A 22,008-nucleotide genomic window follows, 5' to 3' on the forward strand; every position below is an offset into this window, starting at 1 on the left:
TAGTGGGTGACTTCAATACCCCACTTTCACAAATAGACACATCAACTAAACATTAACAAAAGCAAAAATACCCAAGAAATATGAGTTGGGCCACATCTTCCAAGAAAGAGTCAACAAATATCAATTGTCTCACACTACTACAACAGAATACACATCTTTCTCAGCAGTATAAAGCATTAGTAATTAAATACAAAAGAATTAAAATCATCCTATGCATCCTATTAGACCATAGTGCACTAAAACAAGAATTCAATAGCAAAAGAAAAATGTTCACGAATAACTGTACATTAAATAACACATCCCTGAAAACTCAACAGGTCACAGAAAAAAATCAAGGTTGAAATTAAATAATTCATGAAAACAAACAGTAAGTCCTGAACTACATACTGGTACCAGAACCTATAGGACATAAGAAAAGCAATCCTAATGGGAACATTCATAGCTATGAATGTTCACATTATAAAAACAAAGTGTTCCCAAATAAATAAATAAATAATATACCTCAAGAGACTAAAAGAATGAGAACAATCCAAACTCAAACCTAGTACAATGACTTAAAGCATAAAGATAAGCACAGAAGTTAATGAAATTGAAAGTTAAAAAACATGAATTAAAGAGCTTTTTCTCTGAAAGAATAAACAACATAGACAAATAATTAGACTTACCAAAAGAAGAAAAGACCCACCTCAGTGCACTGAAATAAAAATGTCAGAATCACAGGGACACCTTCAAAATCCGTAAAATTATTAGTAATTACTATGAAAAATTGTACTCCAAGAAATTGAAGAATCTTGAAAAAATACACAAATTCCTAGACACATATGAATTATCAAAACTGAACCAAGAGGCATAAAAATGCTGAACAATCCAGTAACAAGTAATGAAATGAGTAAGTAATACATATCCTATACCAACTAAGAAAAACCCAAACCTGATGGATTCACTGCTGATTCTACAAGACCTTCAGGTAGGATATAATGACAATATTCCTAAAACTTTTTAATGAAATTGAAATTACAAAATAACTCATGGAAGATAGCATTACCCAATTCCAAACTCAGAATCAAAAGGACTCAATTGAAAAAAAAAGCCAGCCTATTTAACAAACATAGTTTAAAAATCCTCAACAAGATACTGCCAAACAGAATGCAATAAATCATCAAAAAGATCATATACCATGATGAAGTAGGCTTTAATCCCAGGGATGCAAGGATGATTCAACATACATAAATCAATCAATATAATACATCACAATATAGCAAGATGCAAAATCAAAACACAAAAATCAGTATCATTCTTGTACACCAACAATGAACCTTCTGAGCAAGAAATTACAAAACAATACTATTCATAACTGTATCAAGAAAATTAAATACACTACTTAATAATAAACTTAACTATGGAAGTAAAAGACATCTACAGTGAAGACTACAGAATTATACAAAAGGAAACTAAAGAGAATAGAAAATAGAAGTATACCCCTTATTTCTGGATAGGTAGAACCAATTTTGTTAAAATGGCCATCCTCCCCAAACTGATAATAGATTTAATGGCAATCCCAGTTAAAAACCAACAACATTCCTCACAGAACTAGAAAAATCAATCCTACAATTAATATGGGATCAGAAAAACCCAGAATAGAATCCTAGACAATAAAAGCAAAGCAGGAAGCATTACAAGCTTGCATTTTAAGTAACATTACAAACTACAGTAATTTAAAAACGTATGACATTGGCATGAAAATATCTAGACCAGTGAAATAGAACAAGAAATGCAGAAACAACCCCAGACACATTAAGCCACGTTGTCTTTGAAAAGGAGGCCAAAAGTATAGGCTGGAGGAAAGATGGCCCATTTAGCAAATAGTCCGAGGAAGACTGGCTATCCACCTGCAGAATATTGAAGCTAGACCCATTTCTCTCAACATATACTAAAACAAAATCAAAATGGTTCAAATAACTAAATAGTAAAATACTTAAACCTGCTGAAAGACAAGGCAGGTGAGACTCTTGAAGTTATAGGTGCAGCCAAGGACTTTCTGAGCAGAAACACAGTTGCACAAGAAATAATATAAAAAATGAGATCACAGCAAATTAAAAGGCTTCTGCACATCAAAGGAAATATCCAACAGAGTGAAAGGACGACATACAGACTAAAAAATAAATTTGCCAACTACACCTTAGACAGGAAGGAACTATCTAGAATATACAAAGAACCCAAAAAAGCCAGACTTCCCACCTTTTCTTAATACAATTGACTTACATACTGCAGACATGTTCTAATAAAAGTCAAAATCTTAAAAATTAATGAAAAAATGCTGTTATGAGAAAAGTTCTAAGGATACACTAACTTCCTGAAGGTCTAGTTAAAAACGTTAACATTTCTGAGCAATATGAAATTTCAATATTCAAACAGTCAATTATATTAGTAGAGCTATGTAACATTGCTGACCGTCACATTTTTATTTTACAGTTTGTCATTAGATTGTTTATTGAGCAGGAAACCTATTCCTTATCTATCTCTAAATTGCATTATATGAATTTTTCTCTGTATGATTACTCATTACTGTTCAGATAAAAAAGCTACACATATAAAATGACAAAAAACATTATTGAACAAGAAACTGTCCCCTATTTTATAACAATGACAGCATTATTGCCAACATCCTAATATAAATATGTATTTTAAAAAACAGTTTACCTGTCACTTTCCTACCACACCTACAGAATCCAGCTAACAACATGTTTGAAGTAAAAAAATCTGATAATAATTTCTGACAAAAGAACTGGGTGCATGAAAAATCCTCAGACATTTTCTCAGCTGCAAGATCTTCAGTTGCAGCTATTTTCCCAGAATGTCAGCAATAATAAAAATCCACATTTGTCAAGTAGTTATTATATTCAAGAGTTCCTACAGTTATAAAACTTCAAAATTTCTATTATATTAGCATTTCTAACAAATTTTGAAATATCTGCTTCCAGACTCATATCTGTGAAACTAATACACTTAAACTCTCCTTGCCACAGTGCTGATAACTTCACTGAATGGATATTTAAGCTTTACATTTCACATCCTATTTCTACTTTGGTTATTCTAAGACATTTTAACAAAAAATAATAGTTTTAATCAGAAAATGTAATTACCCATTCTGATGTAGACACTATGCTGGCTGCAACTGTACAAAGAATAGCAATTTATTGTGTATAGATGAGGATTTTTTTAAAAAAATTCATGATATATAAGGGTGGTTAATATAATTAAGCAACCCTTGCTGTGTAAAAAGTGGAAATACAAGCAAAATCGAGGGATCTTGTTGATTTCAACATTATACTCTAAAACTGTTTTAGTGGAAAAGCTCAATTAACTGCTTATGCTTTATCATTTTCTACTCTCACACATCACTCTCTGTCAAATGTGCTGAAGAACTGAAAAATAATACAAAGATTACAACCAGAAGCATAAGAAGGAAAACAATACAACATAAAGAATCTCAGGAACAGTTTTTAAATTAGAATGAGGACTATTTCTAAACTTGCTCATTGAAACAATTTCTAGGCATTGAAGCACAGTGCAATGTTTTTTACTAATAACCTAGAAGTTTTAGAAAAGCAAATGTTTCTGACAGAGCAAATCTTTAACTTGAAAGCACAAGTTCACCTTTATAAACAAAAATGTTCCTCTCATGCAGCTCTAGAAGCACAAAATTTTCTTATCAATTTCTGAGGGATGTCATTAGCTCTTCTGCATACTGTTCCTTTTCTGCAAGTTGAATAACTTCTGCCAGAAAGGATCTAAATAGCATATCAGAAGGCCACAATCTTCTTTGACTTCAAAAGGCCCGTGAGATGACAAGGATGTCATTAGTGTACTGCCAGTGTTGGGATGTGGAGCCTTGAGAAAAGACTAGAAAGTCTAGGTCTGAAGTACAACTTTTTGCTCATCTTAAAAGTTTACAAATCTATTAAAGCTGAATGCTAGTAAATTTCATGTTCCTTTACTCACAATTGCTATATTTTACTTATGAATGAGTTTAATGTGTGTCTGTTGCTCTATAGCTTCTTCCTTGTGTTTGCACCAGAATTATCTACCTTTGATTTGAGCCTAATACATTGTAAACCATGATAGAATAAATGGAAACAGTAATTTTTAACCAATGCTATTCAAAATTTATAGTTATTTGGGGGGCAAAGGTTTGGTGTTATAAAACAATGTGTGCCTGAGGAGAAAATGATTAAATGTTCTCCTTTTTCAAATATTAGATCTTTGAACTAATATTCAATTTGTTATATTAAAAAATATTGTTATATTGTCTCATGAAGACAATAAATTGTCTTTGTAGGTAAATTTCAATATCATTTTCTGCTTTATGATTTGTTTCTTCATATTAATTGATTTTTAAGGAGCTTCACTTGCTTATTGCTATATATGAAATTATATTAATAATTTATTGGCTAATCTCATATGTTCATTTTATTATATCTCACCTGGTGATGAGGAAGAGGACATGGGCCCTTAATCCCATGGAGAGTATCAAAGAGCTTATACCCATGTTTAGTCTGTCCACTAATAAACTTCCTAGAGTGCTTGCTCCATGCCCCTGGACACACAAATTGGAGTCCTTAAGAATTTCTTTATAATTTACCTAACCTTTAGTAAATCATTTGGCTATTATTTTTGCAAAATAATTAACTTGTTCTTCTGGGTGTTTCTTTGAATCAAAGAAGCAGTAGAAAATATTAAAAATAGTTTTAGTATGAGGGATATCATTATAGAGTGTTGATTTTTAACAACAAAATGAACATATTTGTTACCAGGCCTTGATATTCTTCTGAATAATGTTTCAACAATATCAAATATAGAAATGATTTTACTTATAAAGAAATATTAATGTGTTTTCAGATTCAATAATCACCCATCTGTGAGGCAGCATTATCTCTATTTCATGAATTGAAAGCTGAGGACTAAAATAAATGTAACATTCTCCAGGTCAAGCAGTTGGTAGAGGTCAGAGCTGGGACAAGCTGCTTATCTTGTAACTGAATATTCTTTGCATCTGTGCTATTGAATTCATTAATATTTTAAAACAAAATTCTACAATGACATTCTGTGCCATTTATCCCATTCTCTGTGAAACTTCAACATTCAATATTCAGAAGTTCTTATGATCATGTATGCACAATGCCTCATAAAAAATCAAGGCATTTACATTCAAAACCTCTCACCTGAGCCAGAAGGATATAATAATTTATATTATGCCCTCTACAACTTGGAGATAATTATATGGCAGTTGGACTATTTTTTGAACTGTCTAATGTTCAATAGAAGCATTTTTGAAAATCCATTGGCAATTAATTAACAAAAAACATCTTAATAAAGGTAAACATCTTGCCCATTTGACAGACCTGATGCTATTTAAGAAGAGGAAAGAACTAATTAACATTCAGATAACCAAATTGGCATTAATCTTAATATTCCAGTTAAGCGCAATAATTTTCTTAAATCTACAAAATGCGTTGTATCACCTAAAGAGATGCATATATATTAAATATTAAAATAATGACCTTTGCAAAGCATATTTTTAGTAACATAATGTTCACAATTTTTAACAATCTAGTTACCTAAGATTACTATAGGATAATGAATTTAGAGTATATATCACTAAAGAGTATGTAAAAAGAAAATTAGATGCAAATATGAAATCTATAAATTGAATGAAATTTACTTATGCATGTATTTGAATAAAGAGAAATAAATAATTTATAGAAATAAGCTTATGATTGATCATAAATAACAGTATTTCTGAAATTGGTCCTGGAATTCACCAATCAAAAATATGTGGTACACTTTTTGATACATCTTTACTTAATAAGTAAAACCTTCCAAAAATAATAAATGCTATTTTTAAAATGTTTTGTAGAAAAAATAAGAATAAATACTTTTGTTTTAAAATTCACTATATAAAATTTTTGATAAATAGAGGAAGAATGGTTAAAAAAAGAACCCTCTTTATTCATTACCCATATTCAACACTTCATCACCCAATTAGTTCAACATTTTTATTACTAAGATTTCATATTTTTCATATTTTTTTACTCTACTGTCATTAATCCCCCTACCTTACTGCTGTGACACAAAGATCATATATTGTATTTCACCTGAAAATGGAAAAAGCATTTAAAAATTTATATTATGCTAACATAGGATACTTGACTATAAACATTGAGTTTGAATTTTAACTGTTTATAATTTAAGAAATGAATATTTAAAGTATCAGTATGTATCCAACTAAATTATTACTATTTTCAAAAAATTAGAGTATCTCTTGCCAAATAGTAATGCTTATACAAAATTATTGTAACCAATTCCACCAGTGGCTAAATAATATTGGCATAGCTTAAGCCACTATATACATTTTTCATTGTTTCCACCATACCTGATTTCAAATCACTGAAATATTCTTGTACACAGTATAAAATACCAAAATATGGTTAAATTTTTTACAGATATGTTAATTCAAAATAATTCCTATTCAGTAGTCAAAATTTGCAATGTTTTGAACTAATTAAAGCCTAAGTTTTTAACTAAAAATTATGAAAATATATTGTATTAGCTTTTCTACTGATGGAACAAAGGACCTAACACCAAAAACTTTGTTTTTCTCATCGAGTTTATTGGTACATTTTAGGTATACAGTACAGTCACACTCATCATTGAGATCTTGTACCTTTACATAATAGATCTTGGTTCTCATTTTTTTCCCCATACCCCTGCCCTTTCTTCACTCCCTCCTCCCTTCCCTGTATACAAATACTTTATTTCCATTTTTTTGTTTTCTCATTTCTTTTCTTTTTCCTTATTTCCTTTCGCCTACCCTTCCCTCTTCCCCTACACCTTTAGCCCTTTTCTTCCTATTTCACATCCAACACACAAAACTTTACGAAGGAAAGGCTGATATTGCTAACTTTCAGAGGTTTTAGTCCATTTTCAACTGACTCTGAAGCAAAAATATTACTGTAAAGGGGTGTAGGGAAGGTTTCTTACTCATGGTAGCCAAGAAGCAGATCACAGTGTCAGAACATCAGGGAGATATACCCTCCTAAGGCACCCCACCCACAGTAATGTACCTCCAACTGGGTCCTACCTCCTAACACCAAATTCAGCTTGAATATCTATCAATTGGTCCACTGTATATCACCCCTAGGCCTCTCGTATCTGATACCACTGAGTGAGGTGAGAACAGGCCCTGGGAGGGTGATCTTGCTGAAAAGTCGCAGTCTCTAACAGGATGTTAGAAGTCCGACAACAACTGATTCCCAGAAACTGCTGTACCAGCTGAACATACTGTTGGAACAGGGAGCTACATGTCAGCCAAAGGTCTGCAGCTTGAGATTAATTGAATCTGTACATGATAATGGCCTTAGAATGACTGCAAGACTGAGGGACTTTGAATTGAAAGATCTTAGTCTAACTCAGTTCTTTGGCTTTGATCCAGAGACATTTTCTCTTGCTATGAATTTACTGGACAGATTCCTATCTAAAATGAAGGTACAGCCCAATCACCTTGGGTGTGTTGGACTGATCTGCTTTTATTTGGCTGTAAAATCAGTAGAAGAGGAAAGAAATGTCCCACTGGCAACTGACTTGATCCACATAAGTCAGTATGGGTTCATGGTTTCAGACTTGATATGAATGGAAAAGATTGTATTGGAGAAGGTGTGTTGGAAAGTCAAAGCTATTATTCACAAATCTATTATTCATTCATTCCAGACAGCTTGCCATTTGAAAGGAAAAATAGCCTAAGTTTTGAAAGACTAGAAGCTCAGTTTAAGGCATTTCACTGCAAGATCATGTTTTCTAAAGCAAAGCCTTCTGTGTTGGCCTTATCATTGCATTGGAGATCCAAGCATTGAAGTGTGTAGAGTTAGCAGAAAGAGTAAAATGTGTTCAGAAATATTCCAAGACAAATGGAAGAGACCTGACCTTCTGGTAAGAGCTTGCGTCCAAGTATTTAACTGAATATTCATCCAAGTGTTCCAAACCAAATGTTCAGAAGTTGGAAGTGGATTGTTTCTGGGCATACTGCACAGCAACTGAAGCATAGTTACTTTAGAATGACTCACCTTCCCACAATGCCTGAAATGGTTTCTTACTTGGTAAATTTGGTTGTTATTCTCTGTAGAGAAAATTGTATAATTTTCTTCTACAATTGAAGTATTAAAATAGTATCTTCAATAAACCAAATGGACTTGGAATAGCAAAAGGGAAAAACTGGTATCATCAATTTAGTCAGCTAACGTTTGAAAGCATTTGCTACATATAAGGTATAATACCCTAAGGGACAGACATGGTGGCACATGGCTGTATTCCTAGAACTTTGGAGGCTGAGGCAGAGGGATTGCCATGAGTTGAGGCTAGCCTGGGCTACATAATGAGTTCAAGGTCAGCCTAAATTACACAGGGAGACCCTGTCTAAAAAAAAAAGAAAAAAACACTTAGGAGTTTCCAAAATCTTGTATGTTAACCATTTCATTAAACAAACAGCTTAGAAAACAACATCCTCTTTAATAACCTGAATTCGTAATGAAGTAATTTTTTTAATTGCACATCTAGTTTAAAGTTATAATAGGACCAAAAGTTTGGTCTATATATGGACTAATTTGAGACTGTCAGATTGTAAGTAGAATCATCATGAATTTGAATGTTATACCTAAAGAAAAAGTACTACAAAGCATTTGATCTCTTTTGAGTTTAAGAAAATTGCCAGTATGTCTCCACATACTGCTACTGCAATTGGAAAAATAGAAGGTAATTATATCCATAAAAATATAAATTCAATTGTTGCATGTATTTTATATGTTCTTGCCATCTCAGTTTATCAACTTACAGGGCCAGAGATTTAGCTCAGTGGTTCAGCGGCCTGCCTTAGGGCCAGAGATTTAGCTCAGTGGTTCAGCGGCCTGCCTTGCAAAAAAAAAAAATAAATAAATAAATAAAATAAGTAAATAAATTTATTAACTTACAGTAATGATTTATCTTTTCCTACTCAAAACTAAATGTTAATATTTACCACATCTACATATGCTTATGAAACTTAGGTATGAAAAATTTACTTGTAACAGCTCGTATTTAAACAAACTTTTGATAAGTTGGAGGTTTTTGTTCTTTACATAAATAGCATTATTGCAGCAACAAAAAAAAAATTTCTTTGAAGCATTTCTCCACAACACTGAACTATGGATTCCATAATGTTATAATGGATTTAAGTTATGAATCCTCAAAATATCATGATTCATACAATATTTGCCATTTTGGAAAACTGCCTAATTAATATAGTGTTGCAATAGGAATGTTTAGATTTTAATTTATCTATAAAGCTAAAGGTAAAAATGTGAAACACTTAATACAAGCCTAAAAAAAGGTGAACAGTGAATCTTAACTTCTAACATTAATTTAACTTTCTATACTGTATCAATGTATTTAGGTGATATTGAAAATGGTAACCCACTTCATTTAAATGTTAAATTTTAAAATATGAGGTTTACATCAAAATCAACATTTCACACATGCACTTTTTTAAGGCATAGTAAAGGTTATATTCTAGATAATGTAATGGTTTCTTGGCATCCATAATACAAGTAATAGTTCAGAGATGAGAATAGTGCTATAAGGAATTGCATTTAAATTTTAAAGCAATTTGGATTAAGCCAAAATACAGAGCTACTAAGTTTGGTATATTCATTGAACTTTAATGTTTCTTCTAAAAAACAGTCGACATTTGTGTCCATGATAAAAATTTCTATACAGAATATACTTCTTCAGTCATCTAGATCCACTAAAAAATATGTTCTATTATATTACATAGTAATCAAAATCAACTATTGCTCTGTAAACTTGCTTTACCCTAAGTTTTGGGTAGATAAAGTGCTCCAGGTTTTATTTCTATTATTTCTATATTTCTATTATTTCTATAAAACTACCATTGCTACCAGGTTTTTTAAGAAATAAAATATACTTTCACAAATTTCCATAATTTGTCTTAAGAAAATTAAGGAGTGAACACAATAAAAAGAAAAAAAAAGAAAATTAAGGAGGTACCACCACAATAATGAGATTACAAGATTACTCAGGTATAGTGTTTGGAATTCTCCATGTGAGCCTATCAATGTAAGGAGATGTGCATACATTGTTAGTGGCATAAACAGTAGTGCAAACTGAAGCCTGAGTCTATCCAAAATGGATGTAACCAATTTTGACATAGTGTCACTGATAAATAAGCACTGAAAAATAAACCAAAGAACCACAGTGTATTCTACCTTTAACTTTTTGTAAACCATGTTTTGTGGATAACTTCTATTTTACTATAATGTTGATATATTTCAATATTTTGAAAACATCAGTCTTAGTTTTGAGTTGGCAGAGGTAACCTAACCAACTACCATTATATTTGATACTAAGAGATGCACCTTTCAATAAAATAATTGAAATGCAAAAAATAAAACAAAACAAAACAAAAAAACAGATAAACACTCCAAAACCAACCATAATGAATTTTAGCTATGTGATTTACCCAACCAATAATTTACAATAATAGTTATAAAGCTGATCAAGATAGCAATGCATAAATGCATGAGAATTTCAACAAAGAAAACATAAGGAAATTCATAAATCATAGAATTGAAGAAAAAGGGGCATGGTGGCACATGCCTGTAATCCCAGCACTAAGGAGGCTGAGGTGGGAGTATCACCGCAAGTTCATGGCCAGCCTGGATCCGTCCATCCAATAGGATCAATAGATAACCAGATTAAGCAGAAGAAAAGATCAGTGAATCTGAAGATATATCATTGAAATTAATGGAGTCAGAAAAGCAAAAAGAAGGAAAAAAAAGTGAATTATAGGATACTGTTAAAGGTACTGTCATACACATTATGGTAGTTCCAGAATGAGAATAGTAATAAAAAAGAGCAAAAGATTTTTTTTCAAAGAGATAGTTGCTGCAAACTTCCCAAGCCTAGGAAATGAAATGGAAATCCTGACTATGGAAGACCAAAGAACATCAAATCGGGTGAATAGAAAGATATTCAAAAGAAGACACATTATAATCAAAATAAAAAAGACAAAGGGAAAACTTTTATATCAGCAGAAAAGCATTTTTACCTTCAAGATACTTTATAAAACTCATTAGAAATGTAAATAATCAGAATAGTGCATTATTCTAGTGATGCATATATATGTAACGATGAGTACACATTCAGTGACACCCATAGAGTATAAATAAGGAAAATGACTACCTTTTTGTTTGGTGACATGTTCACTGCTATGATTCTCAATTGGGAGATCATAAATACTAAAAACAATTAGCTTTCTCAGAACAACCCTTTCTGCTCCTGATCTCGGAAGCATGCTGGATGTTTCAGATATGGAATCTAACCCATAGCTCTAAAAAAGTTATTCCCAAAGTAGTATCCCAAGAGCAAATGTAGCAGCATTGATAGGTGTTTTTCAGAAATGAAAAATTTCATACTCTAACACACAGACTAACTGAATCAGAAGCTATGGGTGTGGGGCCCAGTTAATGTATATTAATGAGCCCTTCACGAATTCTGATGCATGGTAAAATTTGAAATTACTATGCTAAAGGAAGTAGCTATACATGAAGCTTCTAAAACTAATCCCTCACCCCATGATTTTCAAGCAAACCATTCCTCTGAATTCATTGGTTTACTATCAGCACAACCCCTCCTACGTAAGTGCTTGTCTACACAAATCCACCTCTCCTCAGACAGCCTTACAGGGAAGTAATAATTCATATAAATAATATTGTTCCCACTCTAGACTCTTTGTAGTAGCCATATTTATACTGGTAAACACTGGTTCTATGTTAGAAACCAATTTTCATTTTCATTAAAACCTAGTGATGCCCGAGCAGTTATTTTAAATGATTTATAGTTTTTTTAAATTTATTTTTTAAAATATGCTATTAAGTTAATTCCTGTTATTAATGCGCTTAATGTGAGAGAAACATAAAATACATCCATGTTTCTACATTTGAATACCATAATTTCCAAGGTATAAAATATCGCCTTAAGTTCATTATTTTTTCCTGGCATTACTATGCACATATTGAGATACTTAAGTCTTTGGAGAAGTGTAAGAAACAAATGAATCTTGTTTTTTCCTGATTTGGGGAAAAAGTTTGCATGTTGTTTTCCTAGAACTTTGGGAAACAAATTTCTTTCAGATAATAAATACATGAGTAAAATACACATCTGAAATATGATAAGCTTATCCTATCAAGATGATATTTAATTTTTATTCTGGTTATCATTCAGACTGATCAAATTTTGAGGCTAAAGAATAGCCTTTTTCTCATTTTAAATGTTAAAATCCATCTCAGTGGGAAGTATTACGAACTCTATTTTATGTGCTTTTTTTATAACATAAGCATCACCTTTGTCATATTAAAATCTATTCTTTTTTAGTAAGATAAAATTAAAAAGAACTCCAGGGAATATAATTAAAAACTTGGACTATATATCTTCTAAGAAACCAAGTGATTCCTGCTCAGTGGGGATTACTATGTGCTTTCCCACTGTGGTTAAGCTCATAAGTGCAGTTGAAAGGATGCATGCTGATTATAATTACATTCTAAATTAGCCAATATTAGCACTGTGCAAAATAACTCACATAACATGGTCTCTATGTTAGACAATCAATTACAGTTCAAATGAATCCATACAAAAATCCATAATTTTTACTTAGAATCGACGTTTTTGTAATTTAGCATACTATTACAACAGAGACTTCAAAAGGTCAGGCAGAACAATGAAGAACAATTTCCAGTACATAAATATTCCCTTATTCTCATAAGTGGATGAGGAAACTGATTATATCCACATGCTTGATAAAATCAGAATTTTAATTTATTTTGACATTCTCCTTACAGTGTATTTTAAAATAGAGAACAATTTTATCTAACATTTGATAAAAATTCACACATGCCCTATGATGATATGTGCCTCATTTTGGAATTTTCTGTATTGATTTCCAAACACTTTGGAAGACTGTCAAGGTAAACGAGAAACAACACAAGGAGATGGCAGCAAGTAACTGATTACTGCCTATAGCCAAGTAGCCAGGGTTTTGTATGTTTCCAAATGTGAGAACTTAGCAGTATTCTACTGCCCCCAGTTCTACTCACTCCAGTGGCATAGGAGACTCAGCCCCCAAAATTCTGTGTTTTATCTTACCCATACTAAGGTGATAAGTCTGGATAAACATCCACTATTTTTCTTTTCATTCATAGGGTATATTTTGGATTCCCAAACAAAAGGTTACATTTAGTTCCTAATTCCCTTAATACAGTAAAAAAGGAAGAGAAAACATTTTTGCAAACAAACAACTAGTATCTTGCTATTTATTATTCATTGCCATGAAAGAATAACATTACACGTTTTCTCTAGGATTTTAAAATTAACAATCATAGAAAACAATATTATTTGGTAACCTAATAAAAGATATCCCACCACAACTCTTTGGGACTCTACAAAAAAGAAAACATAAGACAATGAATTCTGTATGATTAAGAAAATTAACTGGACTGTGCAAGCCGAGCCTTGCTAATTGGGCCAAGATAGCTTTAGATCAGGAAAATCAAATGGACACAATGGTCTGACCCTCAGCTTTAATTTTTACTCCTCAGGGTTCTGTAACAGCCCTTGTTAAAACAATTCCTTTTTGGAGGAAAGATAATAAGTATTAACTTCCAAAATGTTAGCTGGAGTTTTCCTTTTCTGATGTCTGAGAACAAAATCTATTTTTAAAAAAAGAATAATGTATAAAATGAAGACATGGGGAGAAGAAAAGAAATGATCAATACTGTGCAGCCCAATTTCACCAGCAATAAACTCAGAGATGCTTCACCAAGTGTGGAAAGCACAGAAGCAGAGGACAAGACTGGAGGAAAGAAAGGGAGGTAATTTCCTGTTAGAGGCAACATGCTGCAAAGAATAGAGCCTGGATACCAGGGCCAGAGACCAAGAGTTCAAATCCCACCTCCACCTCTTACAAGATGCAGGAAGGAGAGCAGATCTCTTACCCGCTCCAATTCTGCCTGCTTCCTCCATAACTGGAAAAAAAAATACAGCTTTTCACACACACACACACACACACACACACACACACACACACACGACTGGGTTGTTGTGAAGATCCAATGTGTAAAGCCTTAGATCAATACCTGATGCAGAAACAAGCAAAAATGTTTGCTCTTATTATCATCACTATCCCCTGAAGTTGTTGTCCCTGTGCTAAAATTAAAAGACATTTTCTAAGTCCAGGGTACAGAAGAGGAAAAAAAATGAACACAATGTTCTATTTCAATTCTGTGCTGCTGCCATTTTTGGTTTGTTTCTGCAGCACCACCTTGGTTAATTCCCCCCAGCACACAGGTATTCTCTTGGCTTGACAAAAGCAGTGAGCCAGGCCCAAAAGTGGTTTATGTTTAGTTTACCTGAATATCCTAGATAAAATCTTGTGCTCTGTTTTTCCTTGGAAGTTTTCTTGCTATCTTGTATTAAAAAGAAGCCAAGACAGCTTGAAGGGGTTGATGTGGCTTTCTCAGCACCATGCTGCAAGCAGGAAGTAATTTGGGAATGAGAAGCATGAGGCTTATTAATTTCTCAGAATTACTAACTAAGCTATTTTTTTTCCTTGCTTGTCTTTATTAGTGTCTTGTTTTTTATTGTTATATCTTTGGTAATTTGTATTTTGGAGAAAAAGAAAAATGCCTGAATTGCTTTAAAGTATTTCAATAAGTTATAGATCAACTACAACTTTGTGCCTTTATTAATAATACTATATCATTCATGTAAAACTGTTAAGAAAATAGATCTCACAATTAAGTATTCTTACCATGATAAAAGAAATACTATAGATTAACAGAAATATTTTAAGGAAATACAAATTTATACTAAAAGAAACATATAAAACAAGTTATGTGTAATAAATATAAAGTTCTTTTTCTTTTTTATATTTAAAGAGCTATTGATCCTTTTTAAAGAACAAAACAGAAGGGCCAGGGATTTAGCTCAGTGTTTCCGGCACCTTCCTAACAAATGCAAGGACCCAAGGTTAATCCTTGTTAACAACAACAACAAAAAAGAACAAAGCAGAAGAAATGAGTTATTCATAGCTATGAAACACAAACAAAAATGGCAAAACAGCCCATGCTGGCACAGCCATCACTCCAGCACCAGAAAGGCCTGCTTGGGCCCAATCTGCGGACTGGGTAGTCATGCACTCCCCTGCCGGCACGACTATCTCTCCAGAGCCAGAAAGATAGCTGTACCCCTGAACACCACCCTCCACATCCCTACATGTCCCAAGCTCTCAGACCTCCTGATTGTGCCAGTCTTTGGACCCAATCTGCAGAGAAATAGGTGGTCATAAAGGGATTTTTCTGAGCTCCCAACTTTAAACATCATTAAAGAAAGGGCGGGGAAAACTTGTAGTAGAACTGTGTGGAGTTCAACCCATCAGGAGATCAGGAAACTCAATCTGTGCCTTGCAACCTGAGGTCAGACTGCGTCATGGGGGTCTGCCATCAGCTAGCTGAGATCAAGAGACCTGGTTCTGCACATGGCTACACATGTTGTGTATTATGACAGCAGACATATAGTCTGAAAGAAGCCATTCAAATTCTTTTTTTTCTTTCTTTCCCTCATTCCACTCTGCAAATTCTTTCTTTTTTCAGTCCTCTTTCTCCAATTTAGTCTCTTCCTTCACCATATTAAAGCTGATCTCCTTTTCTGTTCCTGCTCCTGCCCTAACTCAGATTTCTTCTTTTTTCATTTTTTTCTTCCTTCTTTATGTTCTTTTCTTCTGTCATTCTACCTCACACTAGGGTCAATAGTTTCAAGAGAAAATTAGCACCTATTACTGTTAAGGGGACACATTATTGTCTTCATACTTGCACTCTGTCTATGAATTTAACAGTTTCCTAAAGATTGTGTGGTCATTCTATGTCCTCTGGCTTCACTTGAAACCTTCTCCAATTCTTTCACTTACCTACTGCTCTTGTCCTAAAGCTGTCTAAGCCCCCCCCAAATGGTAAATATGCTATATTGAAAATTTTATTCACTGCAAACATATTTTGGGCTGCTTCTTGATTTTACTTGAATTCACATGGTTTGAGGGTGATAGACTAATGAATAACACAAGTGGTCAATTTGCAAGTTGTGCTTGATCCTATTGTATTGCTGATTGCATTAATTGGGATAAAGAATTGTGATTGATTTAAGGAGCTGTTTTATCTGATATTATGAAAATGAAAATGTCTATGAATCATTAGAGACTCAAAAGCTAAAGTGCAACTATATCAAGAAGATTCAAATAACCGAGAAATTAAACCAAGGACAACACAACAACAAAAATAAAAATGCGAAAACACTTAAGCAAGACACAAAGACAGACTTCCAGTTCACCAATGGAGCACAGTAGGACAGATCAGGATGAAAAGATGGAAGTAAACCACCAGAACACTCTGAACTCATAGCACAAGAAGTAAAAAAACAGGTCAATCAGGCTCTAGAAAACTTCAAAACAGAAATAATTTCCCAGATAACCATAGAGATGGTGAACAAAATAAAAGTCATGATTCGAGATTCTGGAACAGAAACTGACAAAAAAAAAAAATAGATGAGCTCAGGACCATGATAGAAACCATGAAGGCCCAGCATAACAAAAAATTTGAAACAATAAATGCCCAACATAGGAAAGAAAGGGAATCCATAAAACAGATTCAAACAGATATCCAGCAGATTAAAAACTCTCTTGAAAGTGTGTGCAACAGAATAAAAGAATGTGAAGATAGAATCTCAGATATAGAAGATAAGATTGCACTTACTTGCAGACAAAGTAAATTTCAAACCAAGACTGATTCTTGTATTATTGATGTAGGATGGTACTGTATCATACCTCTAATAATGTAAAATATCTTTTACCTGCTTTATGATACATAGTAGGGACCATGATTTATCAGAGATACATTTAATGATATTACTCTAGAATGTTCTCTTTCCAGGTGATGATTAAGATGCTAACAAAAAAAAATGGTGCCAGTTACCACAACAGCAAAAGAACTTTGCTGGAATGTGCTGATTTTCTATAATTTTGTTCAGATGTCTGCAGAACATTATATATATTGAATTTTGGGAAACTTTAATGGTGCTGCCAACTTTGGAAAAAGTCATCCCAATTTACTGTGTTGAATTGGCATTGTAGAGAAATGGACAGATATATTGGTCTAGAAATGTTAATTTTTTATTTTTATTTTTTTTTCCATATGTACAGGTGTAACACATTGTACTAAATATGTAAGGTCATATCTATGTGGGTTTCATTACAGAAACTAAGAAAGTTTAATGGTGCTGCCAACTTTGGAAAAAGTCATCCCAATTTACTGTGTTGAATTGGCATTGTAGAGAAATGGACAGATATATTGGTCTAGAAATGTTAATTTTTTATTTTTATTTTTTTTTCCATATGTACAGGTGTAACACATTGTACTAAATATGTAAGGTCATATCTATGTGGGTTTCATTACAGAAACTAAGAAAGTATTCTCTAAATAATGAAAAAAAAGAATAAAGACTATAAGAGCAAGAAGCAATTTAAATATGTTCAGGGCCCATTTTCATCTCCAGAATTAAGGATTATTTTAATGTTACATCATTGCCTTTTCCCTTTTACTTTCCCTTTTAGTTTTATTTTAGGATTCCCTATTTTTAATGTTCATACAGAGATTTCTTTAACTGAAATACTGAATAGTTTCTCTGGTGTGAAAAACTATAATAGTACACAGGATCCTAATGAGATAATTAATAATGTGAAATAGGTAGTAAAGGGCTAAAGGTGTAGGGAAAGTGGGAAGGGTAGTGGAAAGGTAATAAGGGAGAGGAAAAAAATATGAGAAACTGAAAAAATGGAAATAAAGTGTTTGTAAATGGGCAGGGGAAGAGGGGATTAAGAGAGGGCAGGGACAAGGGGAAAAAATGAGAATCAAGACATATTATGTAAAGGTACAGAATCCCAATGATGAATGTAACTGTATTGTATACCTAGATCATACCAATAAACTCAATAAAAAGAAAAAGAAAGAAGATAAGATTGCAGTCAGTGACCTTGAAAAGAGAGATCTCTTAAAAACTGTAAGGGATCATGAAAAATTGATCCAAAATCTCCTAGATGATGCAAAAAAGAATAACATAAGATTGATAAGAATCCATGAAGTAGCAGGAGAAAATACAAATGACTTTAAAAAGCTGTTCACAGAATTAATGACAGAAAACTTCCCTAACAGAGAGGAAGAATTTGACTTGCAGATAAGTGAAGCATATAGGAATCCAACTAGCCACCATCAAAAAAAAAACAAATTCTACACCTAGACATATAACAATCAAGATCACAGAAAGCCAAAAGAAGAACAAACTACTACAAGCAGTAAGAGAAAAGAAACAAAACACATGCAAAGGAAAGCCCATCAGAATCACAGCAGACTTTTCAACACAAACTCTTAGGTCAAGGAGGGCCGAGGTGAGCTACTTCAAGTACTGAAAGAGAACAACCTCCAACCTAGACTGATGTATTCTGCAAAACTCTCTGTTAAAACGGATGGTAAAATAAGATACTTCCATGACAAAGAACACCTGAGAAACTTCATGAATACCAAACAAGCACTACAAGAAATTCTAAACAATACTCCAGAAAAAGACAATGAAGGTAACAACACCATGAGGCCCAACAGAGCAAATCAAATACACAAGGCAAGAAAGTAAAAGGAGAAGGTGAAAAATTAAAAAGTCAACAAAAGACCAATAACATGACAATAAGTCAGTACATATCAGTTATAACCATTAATGTTAATGGCCTCAATTCACCAATCAAGAGAAATAGACTGGCAAAATGGATTAAGAGGCAAAATCCAACAATATGTTGTATACAAGAAACACACCCAAAAAGAAGCCCATAGACAGAAAGTGAAAGGGTGGAAAACAATTTTCCATGTAACAGGAGCCCAGAAAAAAGAAGGGTTAGCAATCTTATTCAGAGACAAAGTAAACTTCAAACTAAAACTGATTAAAAGAGACAAAGAAGGTCACTATATCCTAGTAAATGGAACAACTCGAGAGGAAGAGATGACAATCATAAAAATATATGCACCAAATATTAATGCCCCCAACTGTATAAAATAAATATTAAGAAACATGAAAAACCAAATAAGCACTAATACAATTGTAGTGGGGGATCTAAGTACCCCACTATCACAAATAGACAGATCATCTAGGCAAAAAATTCAACAATGAAATACTACAAATGAACCAAGTTTTTGAACACATGGACTTAATAGACATCTATAGAGTGTTCCACCCCACAAAATCAGAGTATACATTCTTTTCAGCAGCTCATGGGTCATTCTCCAGGATAGATCACATACTAGCTCAAAGAACAGGTTTGAATAAATGCAAAAGAATTGAAGCTGTTTCCTGTATATTATCAGATCATAGTGCAATCAAGATGGAAATCAATAGCATAAGAGACCAAAGGAAAATCACAAACACATGGAAATTAAACAACAATATCCTGAACAATCAATGGATCACAGAGAAAATTAAAGAAAAAATTACACAGTTTCTACAAATAAATGAAAGTACCAATACAAAATACAGGAATCTATGGTACAAACTGAAAGCAGTTCTACATGGAAAATTTATAGCACTAAATGCCCACACTAGGAAAACAGAGTGAGCTCAAATGAACAACCTAATGATGAACCTTAGATTCCTAGAAAAAACAAAAGCAAGAAAAACCCAAAGCTCATAAAAGAGAGAAAATCACAAAGATTAGAGCAGAAATCGATTTAATGGAAACTAAGAAAATGATACAAAAAAGAAATGAATTGAACAGTTGGTTTTTTTGAAAGAATAAATAAAATCAATAAACCCTTAGCTAACCTTATCAAAAAAAGGAAAGAAAAGGCTCAGATCCATGCAATCAGGAATGAAAAAGGCAAAGTCACAATAGATCCAACAGAAATCCAGAGGATAGTCAATATCTACTTTGAGAACCTGTATTCTAATAAAATGGAAAACATAGAAGAAATGGACAGATTTCTAGATACTTATGAATTACCAAAGTTGAATGAAGAAGATAAAAACATTTTAAACACCCCAATCACAATCAGTGAAATTAAAAATGTAATTACAAAACTACTAACAAAGGAAGGCCCAGGTCCTGATGGATTCACTGCTGAATTTTATAAGACATTTAGAGAAGAACTACTTCCATTACTCTTCACACTTTTTAATGAAATTGAAAGGGAAGCAATTCTTCCGAATTCATTCCTGGAAGCAAGTATCACTTTGATTCCCAAACCTGGGAAAGATGTAACTAAAAAAGAGAACTATACGCCTATCTCCTTAATGAATTAAGATGCAAAAATCCTTAAAAACATACAAGCAAACAAACAGAATACAGAGGATCATCAAGAAGATCATACACCCTGACCAAGTTGGATTTATTCCAGAGATGCAAGGATGGTTCAACATACGTAAATCAATAAATGTAATACACTATATTAACAAAGTTAAGGACAAAAAACATATGATCCTCTCGATAGATGCAGAAAGAGCATTTGACAAAATTCAACACCCATTCATGATAAAAACCCTGCACAAAATTGGAATAGATGCTCTATATCTCAACTTAATAAAGGCTATAAAAAAAACAACAGCCAACATCATATTAAATGACCAAAAACTGAAAACCTTCATGTTAAAATCAGGAACAAGACAAGCATGCCCACTATCACCACTCCTCTTTGATATAGTTCTGGAAACATTAGCCATAGCAATTAGACAAGAGAAAGAAATTGAAGCAACAAAGATAGGAAAGGAAGAAGTTAAATTACCGTTATTTGCTGACTATATGATAGCCTACATTGAAGACTCAAAAAATTCCACCAAAGGACTTCTAGGCTTAATTTACACTTTTAGCAGAGTAGCTCAATACAAGGTCAACACCCAAAAATCAATAGCCTTCTTGTACACAAATAACAGACTCACTGAGAGAGAAATTATGGAAACAATTCCCTTCACCATAGCATGCAAAAAAAAATGAAATATCTAGGAATCAATCAAACGAAATAAGCAAAAGAACATTACACTGAAAACTACAGCACTATGAAAAAAGAGGTTGAAGATAATTAAGAAAATTGAAAGGTATCCACTGCTCTTGGGTAGGATGAATCAAGATAGTGAAAATGGGCATACTATCAAAAATGCTATAGAGATTCAGTGCAATGCCAATTGAAATTCCAACACTATATTTCACAGAACTAGAAAAAAAATAATCCAAAAATATATTTGGAACCATAAGAGACCTAAAATAGCAAAACCCATCCTAAGCAACAGACACATGGCAGCAGGTATAATAATTCCCAATTTGAAACTATACTACAAAGCCACTGTCATAAAAACAGCATGATACTGGCAAAGAAACAGACCTGAGGATCAGTGGAACAAATTGGAAGACACAAAACCAATTCCCAATGCACTCAGCTATGTCATCTTTGACAAAGGAGCTGACCATCCCACTGGAGGAAAGATAGCCTCTTTAATAAATGGTGTTGGACTATATTTCACAGAACTAGAAAAAAGAATCTAAAAATTCATTTGGAACCACAAGAGACCTAGAATAGCAAAAGCCATTATAGGCAACAGTCACATGGCACCAGGTGTAACAATTCCCAATTTGAAACTATACTACAAAGCCACTGTGATAAAAACAGCATGGTACTGGCAAAGAAATAGGCCTGAGGATCAGTGGAACAGACTGGAAGACACAAAAACAAATGCAGATGTACTCAGCTACCTCATCTTTGACAAAGGAGCTGACCATCCTCAGTGGAGGAAAGATAGCCTCTTTAATAAATGGTGTTGGAAAAACTGGAT

The 22,008-nt window shown here is 33.0% G+C and overlaps 1 pseudogene; it reads left to right on the top strand.

Annotated features, from left to right (window-relative positions):
• The first annotated feature begins 934 nt into the window (after positions 1 to 934).
• On the top strand, positions 935 to 8,210 carry LOC109117534 (annotated as a pseudogene).
• Positions 8,211 to 22,008: the final 13,798 nt, after the last annotated feature.

This window comes from Fukomys damarensis, unplaced genomic scaffold, assembly GCF_012274545.1.
Source record: "Fukomys damarensis isolate Sample0158 unplaced genomic scaffold, DMR_v1.0_HiC HiC_scaffold_30, whole genome shotgun sequence".
NCBI lineage: Eukaryota > Metazoa > Chordata > Mammalia > Rodentia > Bathyergidae > Fukomys > Fukomys damarensis.